This window comes from Schistocerca cancellata, chromosome 8 (assembly GCF_023864275.1).
Source record: "Schistocerca cancellata isolate TAMUIC-IGC-003103 chromosome 8, iqSchCanc2.1, whole genome shotgun sequence".
Classification (NCBI taxonomy): domain Eukaryota; kingdom Metazoa; phylum Arthropoda; class Insecta; order Orthoptera; family Acrididae; genus Schistocerca; species Schistocerca cancellata.
Window position 1 is genome coordinate 197,135,179 of NC_064633.1, and position 12,424 is coordinate 197,147,602.

Consider the following 12,424-nt stretch of genomic DNA (forward strand, 5'->3'; position numbering starts at 1 on the left):
TAAACGCCCGTTAGCAGCTGAAGGTACTAATATATAATTCTAATAGTGTTTGACTTTGTTGATGAAGCCGCAACCTCACCTCCGCTTGCTCCGCTTCATCATTATCAACTTGGAAGTCCTCCAACGCGTCCTTTAAGTTTTGGAAACAGATAAAAATCGGATTAGATCAAGTCGGGACTGTATGAAGTATAATCGATGACATGGCGTCGGATTGTTGCAGAAGTCGCAGCGCTCGTGTGTGCTCTGGTACTGCCGTGCCGATGGAGATGATGCTTCGCGTGTGGACGAATTCCTCGAGTTCGTGCTTTGATTTTCCTGAGGCCCTTGCAGTACCTCGCAGAGTTTATGGTGCTGCCTTTGGGTATAAATTCCAAATGCACCCCACCTTAAAACTGCCCAGTACACTGTAAGCCTGACTTTGACTGCTGATAGCATGGTTTTGAACTTTTTTGGCGTCGGTGATCGTTTATGGCGGAGCTCCATTGACAATCTCCTGTTTTTGAAGTGAAAATGTTGAATCCGGCGTTCACCACCTGTCACAACGTTGTTGTGGAAACCATCGCCCTCAAGCTCAAAATGCAAAAGAAATTGCTGATAGATGTCCAGTCTCGTGTGTTTCGTGTAACAATTGAGCCCACAGTTATCTGTCCCGCATTTCTGCACTGGTATCCTGTACACGCTCTCAAAACGTGCCACAGTTACCAGAGAGCGAAGTTTGTGATATCCGACGATTTTCTCTGATGAGTTCTTCATCATGAGCCCGATGAGTTTCGTCTTTTGCTGCAGGCAGCCATCCACTTAGAGCTCTGTCACGCACGTTGAGGTTAGCACCACCATTTCCTTCTTCACAAGCACGAACAACCCATCGTCGCACATTACTGATGTCAGTACAATCATTGCCGTACAAAGCTTCGATTCTTCAACGGATTTAAAATGGAGGCACATTTTCTGCGGTTAGAAACTCTATTGCAATACACTGTTTCTCATGTACCGAAATACACTCATGCTCATAAATTAAGGATAACTGCAGAATGGGGTGCCACACAACGGGGCGCTACACAAAACTAGCGCTGATAGCATAGGCACATAGGGAACACACACGACACAGATCTGTAAGTCTACGGTATTGGTGATAATTTGAGAAAACCATCCCGAAACACATGTACTTGTGCCACTGTTTCCTGTGCATGTACCCCACATCAATATGGAATATGATCACCATGCACACGTACACAGGCCACACAATGGGTTGGCATACTCTGGATCAGGTGGTCGAGCAGCTGCTGTGGTATAGCCTCCCATTCTTTCACAAGTGCTTGTCGGAGCTCCTGAAGTGTCGTAGGGGTTTGAAGACGTGCAGCGATACGTCGACCGACAGCATCCCAGACGTGCTCGATGGAGTTTAGGTGTTACAGTTCCTCTTTCAAAGACATGCAGGGGTGTACGTGCACCAATCATAATCCCACCCAACACCATCAAACCACAACCTCCACACAGGTCCCTATCAAGGACATTAAGGGGTTGGTATCTGGTTCCTGGTTCACGCCAGATGAAAACCCGGCAAGAATCACTGTTCAGATTATACCTGGACTCGTCCGTGAACATAACCTGGGACCACTGTTCCATTGACCATGTACCGTGTTCTCGACACCAGGCTTTACGGGCTCTCCTGTGACCAACGCTCAATGGAATGCATCTTGCAGGTCTCCGGGCGAATAAACCATGTCTGTTCAGTCGTCTGTAGACTGTGTGTCATGAGGCAACTGTTCCAGTGGCTGCGGTAAGGTCCCGAGCAAGGCTACCTGCAGTACTCCGTGGCCGTCTGCGGGCACTGCTGGTGAGATATCGGTCTTCTTGTGGTGTTGTACACTGTGGACGTCCCGTACTGTAGCGCCTGGACACGTTTCCTGTTTGCTGGAATTGTTGCCGTAATTGTGAGATCACACTTTGCGGCACACGGATGGCCCGTGCTACGACCTGCTGTGTTTGACCGGCCTCCAGTCGCCCTAGTATTCTACGCCTCATAACGTCATCAATATGTGTTCTTTGAGCCATTTTCAACACACAGTCACCATTAGCACTTCTCAAAACGTCTGCACACTTACTCGCTGCACCGTACTCTGACATACACCAACACACCTCTGCGTATGTGGACTGCTGCCAGCGCCACCGTGCGACGACCGGCAGGTCACATGCACCGCATGGTCATACCCCGAAGGTGATTTAAACCCGCAAACCGACCACCATAGCATTGTTTCACCATGTACAAGCATTATCCTTAATTTTTTGAGCATGAGTGTAGTTACGTTGCACAATGGTATGTTACACGCAACAGTTGGGAGTCCTATGGCGGCAGAAGGTTGCAACTTAGTCAGCGAACCGTGAAAGTCTACCGAGTAATGTGCATGACGTGTAATACCTCAACCAGCACTTAGAAAAGAATAAACAATTTGGAGGCATTACTTTTCAGCCCTACCACGTACTTCAGTGCGGTATCTATCACCCACCCAGATAGCCGCGAGCGATAAGGCGCTCACTTTCGGGGTGGGGATGAGCATCACCCACAGTTCGGATCCGCCTGCCGTATCGTCGACGAGAGATGAGTATCCCGGCCAGTCTGGACGTGGGTTTTAGGCAGTTTCCCACATCGCACTAAGTGAATCCCGGGAGGCTAGGGGAAAGTGGGGGAATTTGGCGCACCTAAGACATTTTGACTATTAGCTTTATTCTTTAGTACTTAGACGCTCCAGTTTTCATACAGCATTAGCCGCATGTATTTACTATAACATACCATAACTAGACACCTATACGTTTTAGAAAAAAACTGATAACTATGACATCAATGCATTGAGTCATTTTACCTGACATACCGCGTAAAACGCAGTGTGTGGGTAAACTGGTGCAAGTAATGGTATAAAGTATTTAATTCCACACATCTCATAATACAAAATATATGTATTGAATATTATGTTTATTAAACAAGACAGTGAACACCACGTTTTACAAAAAGGAAATAGCGAAAATACCAGCTTAATTAACTACGGAATAGACACAAAAAATAATAACAGTTTTTTCATAAAATAGTGACAAAAATGAATAAGAAGACTCGAGTAAGAACGTATCCAGTAACTGGACTCTGACATATATTTAAAACAACTAATGCTTCTTCAGGCAGGCGTCACAGTTATAGTTTTCACGACTGTCCCACCCACTGAATTCAGAATGACACCAAAAAACACAAGAAATACACCGGTACCGTCCCTTGCTATCTCTGGCGAATTCATCACATACTACGCACAGGTCTTTGCGTCTGATTTGTTGTGCTGGACGGCGCTCTGTCTAATAGAAACCCATTATGAACAGCACTGACGGCCAAGAAAATGGCTCTGAGCACTATGGGACTTAACTTCTGAGGTCATCAGTTCCCTAGAACTTAGAACTCTTTAAACCTAACTAACCTAAGGACATCACACACATCCATGCCCGAGGCAGGATTCGAACCTGCGACTGCAGCAGCAGCGCGGTTCCGGACGAAGCGCCTAGGACCGCTCGGCCACAGCGGCCGACGGAAACAGCTCCTTGACACCTGCACTGTGGGACGAAGACAAGCTGGCGGCGATTACATTATGCTCTGAGCAACATTCATGTGAGCATCTATGGGTCCAGTAGAGCTCGTGCAAGGCATCATGACGGTTAAGGAGTATCGTAGACTGGTTCCAGACCATGTGCACCTCTTCATGACGATCACGTTTCCCGACGGCAGTGGAATTTTTCAACAAGATAAAAAGCTGTGTCACAAGGCCAGACATGTGATGGAATGGTTCGAAGAACACAGTGGCGAGTTATAATTGATGTTTGCCCCCCGCCCCACCTCCCCAACTCGCCAGATCTGAACCCGACCGAACACATCTGGGATGTGATTGAATGTGGCAGCAGAACTCATCGCCCCCCCCCCCCCAACCTTCCTGGAATTTATGGGTATTAGGTGATATATATCTATTGTGTGTGTGTATGTGTGTGTGTGTGTGTGTGTGTGTGTGTGTGTGTGTGTGCGTACGCAGATGTAGTGCCAACTGCCTCCAGCGACCTACCAATGTCTCGTTGCTTCCATGCCCTGACACGTCGCCGCCGCTGTTACTCGTGCCAAAGATGGACATACAGGCTACTAGGTAGGTGTTCCTAAGATTCTGGCTGATCCGTGTATAACAGCAGACATACTCTGTTCTAGAAATACAGCAACTTTTAATAGTTTAGACCAGTTACGAATTTGAAATAGCGCCGAAAGACCTACGTATTAAGATATTTAGGAGAACGGCTCATTACAAAACTAGAGTAAATATACCTATTTGACGAGGGTTAGAGCAAAACGCTGCTAATAAATAACCAGTAATCAGCAGGTAGGTAACCCTGTTCCTACTATGCAATTTACAACATGTTGCTTCACTGTACGCCAGCCTGCTCCTCGCCGTTTACCTATCACACACACACACACACACACACACACACACACACACACACAAGAGGATATATATATATATATATATATATATATATATATATATATAGAGAGAGAGAGAGAGAGGGGGGGGAGAGGGAGAGAGAGAGAGAGAGAGAGAGAGAGAGAGAGAGAGAGAGAGCGAGAGAGAGAGAGAGAGAGAGAGAATTTCTTCATTGTTTATTAGGACAAGGATCATCATTGACCTAGATATACAGTAAATGAAAAACTGGCTCAACTCCTCGATTCCAACCAAGATTTTTGGGAGGTTTCTGTTGCTTATCAAGCAAATGCCGGAAACGGAATTCCCCTTGCTACAGCCGCAGATTGCCCCGCTTCCATCTTAATGGTGTATCTGGTAGAAAAGATCGAAGTTCTACGACAGCCTGCACTGATCTCATCGACGCCTCTGAGCAGTGTAGCAATGACACAGCATAGATCAGTTCATGTGGCAGAAACACTGGTCATTCGGTGGAGAAAAACAAGAGAAAAAAAGACGCATTTCTCACCGGTGCCGTCAGCGATAAGTAAACCTGTTCACGACGGCAAACTGCGAGCCAACGGTGGAAAAATGGGAATTCCCACAGAGAACCTGGTAAGCCGTACATACAAATGCCACGAAAACAATGACGGCAGTGTCTCTCGACGTGCGATGGCCAGTCTCCTGGAATCAAAGCGCATCAATATGACGACATATTGCACAAAATAAGGTACATTTAGTGAAACGCACTGGACTGCTTTCGAATTGCGTATACAACTCCATGATGACACTCTCATATGGGCTGGTAAATACGAAAGACACATTTGAATGTGTTTGATTTCGAAACTTATCCACAACCTTGCTGCTTTTCAAATCTTGTGTCCTGCCTCTTACATTACCTGTGGCAAACTGATGCTAAGAAATGTATCACATTTGCAGCAGTTGACGAAATATGACACTAACGTACACCACTTACAGACGCCAACTTGAAACATTGTTGCGACTAGACAGTCTGTCGCAGGAAACGGAAAATTTGCGTGCACACTCCGGAAACTTCAAATAATGCATACCTAGGAAACTTCTTGGAAGATTAAAACTTTGTGCCGGAACGAGACTCGAACTCGGGACCTTTGCCTTTCGCGGGCAAGTGCTCTACCATCTGAGCTACCTAAGCACGACTCACGGTCCGTCCTCACAGCTTCAATTTTGCCAGTACCTCGTCTCCTACCTTCCAAACTTAACAGAAGCTCTTCTGCGAACCAAGCAGAACTAGCACTCCTGGAAGAAACGATCTTGCGGTGACATTGCTTAGCCACAGCCTGGGGGATGTTTCCAAAATTAGATTTTCACTCTGCAGCGGGGTGTGCGCTGATATGAAACTTCCCGAGTTCGAGTCTTGGTCCGGCACACAGTTTTAATGCGCCAGGAAGTTTCATATCAGCGCGCACTCCGCTGCAGAGTGAAAATCTCATTCTGGAATGCATACCTTCATTTTTCGCTTTCGTACCACAGTTGCTGCCCGAGAACAAAAAAATGTGGTGCATTACTCTCTGGTCCACCCTCCTATAAGTGATGTAACCCACTGTTCACGCTACGGTCGCAGGTTAGAATCCTGCCTCGGGCATGGATGTGTGTAATGTCCTTAGGTTAGTTAGGTTTAAGTAGTTCTAAGTTCTAGGGGGCTGATGACCTCAGAAGGTAAGTCCCATAGTGCTCAGAGCCATTTTTGAACCACTGTTCACTGGGTAGGTCTATACCACGTTTAAAGAGAGATTCATGCGAATGAACGTTGATCTACAGGGTGGTCCCGAATTCATGGTACAAACTTTAATGGTAGGTACAGGACATTGTAACAAGGATTTATTGTATAGGAATGTATAGTCGCAGGTGACGCGGTGAGGCGTAAACAGGGGAAAGAGGAATGGAGTGATCGGTTGGTGTCACTGCCGGTAGAGGGCAGTAGATGAACATGATGTATCGCAGTAGGGACAAGCGCCATTCACAATTGTGCTGCCGTAGACGATGGGTGACTTTACGTATGCAGAAAAAGCAGACATGCATTACATGTACGGCCGTGCAAATGGTAACGCCAGAGTTGCGTTACGAATGTATCGCGCGGAGTATCCTAATCGACGAATGCCGGATCATAGAATTTTTCAACGGTTACATCGTCAACTTTGTGAAACAGGTACGTTCGACGTCAACAGACATGACGCTGGTCGATTAAGAGCTGTACGCACTCCAAGACTGGAAGAACGCATCTTGAACATAGTGGCTGATAGACCCGAGTCAAGCACAAGAACTGTTGCGCGTGATGTACATGTGAGTCATCAGACTGTATGCAGAGTGTTAAATGAAAATCGCTTACACCCCTTCCATTTTCAAAAAGTACAAGCATTGAATCCGGCAGATTATCCTCTTCGCGTGAACTTCTGCCAGTGGTTGTTGCAGCAATGTGCGTTGCAGCCGGATTTCGTAGGTCATGTGCTATTTACAGATGAAGCGACATTTTCACGCGAGGGTGTCTTTAATGCGCACAATTCCCATGTGTGGGCAACAGATAATCCACATGCAACGCGTCCACATGCGTATCAACAACGTTTCGGTATTAATGTGTGGGCTGGTATTGTGAACGACTTTTTGATTGGGCCATACTTACTACCCACGCGACTCTGTGGCGAAAGCTATCGTATTTTTCTGCAAGAAGTGTTACCAGAACTGCTGCAAGATGTTCCGCTCGCCATTCGTAACCGCATGTGGTTTCAGCACGATGGAGCGCCAGCACACTTCAGCACTGCTGTACGGAATTACCTGAATGCCACGTTTGGTGCTAGATGGATTGGGCGTGGTGGACCAGTCCCTTGGCCACCCCGATCTCCTGATTTCTCTTGCCTCGATTACTTTTTATGGGGACATCTTAAGAGTCTTGTTTATGAGACTCCAGTTGACTCAGATGAGGATCTCGTTGCTCGCATATCTGTAGCTGCTGCAGGTGTGCGTGAAATACCAGGCATCTTTGAACGTGTACGCCAATCGCTGCACCGACGCTGTCAAGCATGTATCGCTCATGGTGGACGCAATTTTGAACACTTACTGTAAACATGACACTTGTCAACAACGATTTCAATAAAATCTTTCGTTTTCCTTTCGGCCGTTATTTCCCCTGTTTACGCCTCACCGCGTCACCTGGGACTATACATTCCTATACAATATATCCTTGTTACAATGTCCTGCACCTACCATTAAAGTTTGTACCATGAATTCGGGACCACCCTGTATATTGCCATACACAATCGCCATACACCATACAGTATTGTAAAGAAGTCTATCAATAAATCACTGTAACTTGTTGCTAATCTGTGTTGCCAGCTATTTTTGCCACAGCTGTTACCTAAACCTATTTGGTCCTGTGACGAAGCTGTGTAGTTGCTGCGTGCAAGAGAGCCACTTCATTACAGCTCCTACTTTCGGTTGTAGTTCTCTTTCTACAATTTCTATATGTTTGATGCCAAGTGCTATATAAACACATCGAGCAAAAAATTTTCCACCCCCGGAGACATCATGCTAGCCTTAATAATGGACTAGCCGGGAGGAAGCCGGTCCACACGTTTCTTCACGTTTGCCATATTAGGCCAGAGAAAACTTACCGCAGACAACTTACATAAAAAAGCAACTGGGAGAAATAATTTATAAAATTTTGCAAATTACGGAAAATACTCATACTGTATGTGGTAGTGAGAAACAGAAACGTTTGGTAACCAAGTGTGCCGAAATTAACACCACGACTCATGTTCACGATGATCTGAATGAATGGGCCCAAGTCATGGTACGAAAAACACCCCGAAACATCACAGAATCGCCTGTGGCCTCATTGCACTGTCGACGCACTCTACACCTTGACTCATTTGTAACGGGAAAAAACCGCGACTCCACACTTCAGAACAGCTGCTGTCCAGTTTCTGTGCTGGCTGGTTTATTCAAGGCGTGTAGCTTTACATGCCACCGTGAGCAATTGGTCTTTCGCGAGCTGCTCGACAGCGAATGTCCGTTGCATGCAGTTACCTTCTCTGTGTCAGCTCGGAAACAATGTAAGATGCAACTGCATTCATTGACAGCACCAAGAGGGTATTCGACTGTTTTCTGAAAATCGTGTTAAAACGTCAATTATGTAATTTTATGATCATGACATGCTTTTTCCCTCTTGAATTTCAATATTTAAAAGCGGGAAATGAAAGTCAAATAATGTGGAAGCCCACTAAGACATTCCATTTGAGTCGTGTGATGCATGTGACCTCACTGGCTAGCACGCCGCTCCTTCTGTCATACAGTTCGTTCACAGAGATATCTTGTTTTGGAATTTACGTTTCGAAAAATGGGTTACAAATGGTGTGTAATACCACATAGTACAAATACTTCTACAAGAATACCTGAAAAATTGTTTTTCAGTGTTCCACAGAATCAGAAGATGCGTAAAATGTGGTTGGAACTCGCTCGTAGAGATACAAATAAGACAGTGGTCACAACGTGTGTATTTCTGTGAGGACCATTTTAATGTACGTAGAGTTGTACTAACAAAACTATTGTTCGGTAGTTCTGGTGCACTACATAAACGATGTAGTAAATGATAGGATTACCAGTAGTATTGGTAGAATTGGTAGGGAAAGCGACATAAATGAAAGCGTAAGGGGGAAACTGAGAGCCGACAACTTCTTTTATTTTTTAAATTGTTTTGCAGATAATTAGAACTGCACGTCATTCAGTGTTAGTACACTGCGTATTTTATATCGTTACAAAATTTCCGCCCCGATAGCTGAATGGTGCCGGCACGGTAGCTCAGCGTGTTCGGTCAGGGGGTTTATTTACCCTCTGTAATAAAAAAAAAACAGAGTAAACGGATCAACGAACAACCTGAACGAGTGTCATCGGACGTCCGCCACGAACAAATTCAACGAACAATATATAGAACAGAAATGAGATTTTAAAAAATGGTTCGATTCCCGGCTGGGTCGGGACTGGGCGTTGTGTTGTCTTCATCATCATTTCATCCCCATCCGGCGCGCAGGTCGCCCAGTGTGGCGTCGAATGTAATAAGACCTGCACCAAGGCGGCCGCACCTGCCCCGCAAGGAGCCTCCCGGCCAATAACGCCAAACGCTCATTTCCATTTTTTCATCGTTACAAAATGTAAATTGCATTTTATAAGTGATAAAAATTAGTTGATCGCATAATCAATGCAATTACTTTTGATGCGAGTACAGTCAATAAGCACAATCATAAAAAATTTATATAATTACTGCTTTATTTTGCACTCTATAGAACGTTCTTCATCATGATCAAAGGCATGAGATTCCTGTTATTACTGATAAACGCTAAAGTTGTTTATGAATAACATAAACATGTTTTATATACGTTTGATGACGTACTGAAGCGATGTTTGATATATTTTTGTTTTGCCACTCCTTATTTTACCTTTTTGCTCAGGGAATTGCTACATTTTATGATAAAGCTGTATTGTTTTGCGTATTTTTACTAAAACATCCCTCTGTTTCACATTTCAAATCAACAATTTTCGAATAAAATCTTATTTAAACATTGACACTTCCAGTTTTGCTATAAATAGTGTTTATTCTTTAGCGACAGAAGGATAATTATGCAAAACAAAAATTTTGCAGAGGTTACCAGGCCCTACACATGCAATATAATTATGTAAGAGCTTTACATTCTATATCTTCTATATTTTAATATCTATTTTCGTTTATTAGCTTCATTTTATACCTGATCAATTTGAAATGAATCACAAGAATGATATTAAGAAACTGTGTTTCATGCCTAATGAAGTCGTTAAAGACAATCTTTTCCTTCCAACTGTCTCCATTGAGCCTGTTGTAAAGCTGTTGATTTTAACAGAGAAAGTGAAAAGTTCTTAGAACCTACGAGGAAATGTAATAAGACCAGGGCATTACGATAAAATGAAAATTTGTTCTGTTTCAACACTTAAATCATAGTTTCAGCAGCAATTAAGTACGCAGTAGAACAGTAGATTCTTTAAGGCGCTGCTGCATCAATTGCATATTTTATATACATAATTTTCCGCTGTTTTAAATTAATGACCTAGAGCAAAAGAGAAACTGCAGTTTGTAAAGCTGTTTAAGACAAACACGATGATGCTCTGCAGTTCCCACGATGTTATTATACTATCTGAAAAACTGAGGACTGAGACAGGAGGTATCTGGGGAACAGTAGTATCCTGACAACAACTGCATATCAGTCAGAATAATATTGCGAATGAAAAAGTTACCTGTGTTTTTTATTGTGCAGGCTTTCACAAGCTGCCATGGAAACCCTTTTCAGCATTCTCTGAGTAAATAATCAAACGCATCAACTTTCGGAAGGTTGCCACTATCAGCCTTCACAAAATTCCTTTCCACTGTTACTTAAAAAGTGTAAATGCGTTTTCCATCACTAAATAATAAACTGTTTGAAGAAAAGATATAGCTTAGTCTTACTTTTAGCCTGTGACGTCACCAGGAATTCAACTAATAACAGCGTTTTCGATCACGTGATTATATCTTTAAATATTAATAATTTTTAAGCTTTAATTACGCAAAAATGAGACATACACTACTGGGTTTGAAATTTTAATAATTTTTAAGCTTTAATTACGCAAAAATGAGACATACACTACTGGGCACTAAAATTGCTACACCAAGGAGAAATGCAGATGATAAACTGGTATTCATTGGACAAATATATTATACTAGAACTGACATGTGATTACATTTTCACGCAATTTTGGTGCATAGATCCTGAGAAATCAGTACCCAGAACAACCACCTCAGGAAGTAATAACGACCTTGATACGCCTGGGCATTGAGCCAAACAGAGCTTGGATGGCGTGTACAGGTACAGCTGCCCCTGCAACTTCAACACGATACCGTAGTTCATCAAGAGTAGTGACTGGCGTATTGTGACGAGCCAGTTGCTCGGCCACCATTGACCAGACGTTTTCAATTGGTGAGAGATCTGGAGAATGTGCTGGCCGGGGAAGCAGTAGAACATTTTCTGTATCCAGAAAGGCCCGTGCAGGACCTGCAACATGCGGTCGTGCGTTATCCTGCTGAAATGTACGGTTTCGCAGGGATCGAATGAAGGGTAGAGCCACGGGTCGTAATACCATCTGAAACGTAACGTCCACTGTTCAAAGTGCCGTCAATGCGAACAAGAGGTGACCGAGACGTGTAACCAATGGCACCCCATACCATCACGCCGGGTGATACACCAGTATGGCGATGATGAATACACGCTTCTAATGTGCGTTCACCGCGATGTCGCCAAACACGGATGCGACCATCATGATGCTGTAACCAGAACTATGATTCATCCGAAAAAATGTTTTTCCATTCGTGCACCCAGGTTCGTCGTTGAGTAAACCATCGCTGGCGCTCCTGTCTGTGATGCAGCGTCAAGGGTAACCGCAGCCGTGGTCTCCGAGCTGATAGTCCATGCTGCTGCAAACGTTGTCGAAATGTTCGTGCATATGGTTGTTGTATTTCAAACGTCCCCATGTGTTGACTCAGGGATCGAGACGTTGCTGCACGATCCGTTACAGCCATGCGGATAAGATGACTGTCATCTCGATTGCTAGTGATACGAGGCCGTTGGGATCCAGCACGGCGTTCCGTATTACCCTCCTCAACCCACCGATTCCATATTCTGCTGACAGTTATTAGATCTCGACCAACGCGAGCAGCAATGGCGCGATACGATAAACCGCAATCGCGATAGGCTACAATCCGACCTTTATCAAAGTCGGAAACGTGATGGTACGCATTTCTCCTCCTTACACGAGGCATCACAACAACGTTTCACCAGCAATACCGGTCAGCTGCTGTTTGTGTTTGAGTAATCGGTTGGAAACTTTCGTCATGTCAGCACGTTGTAGGTGTCGCC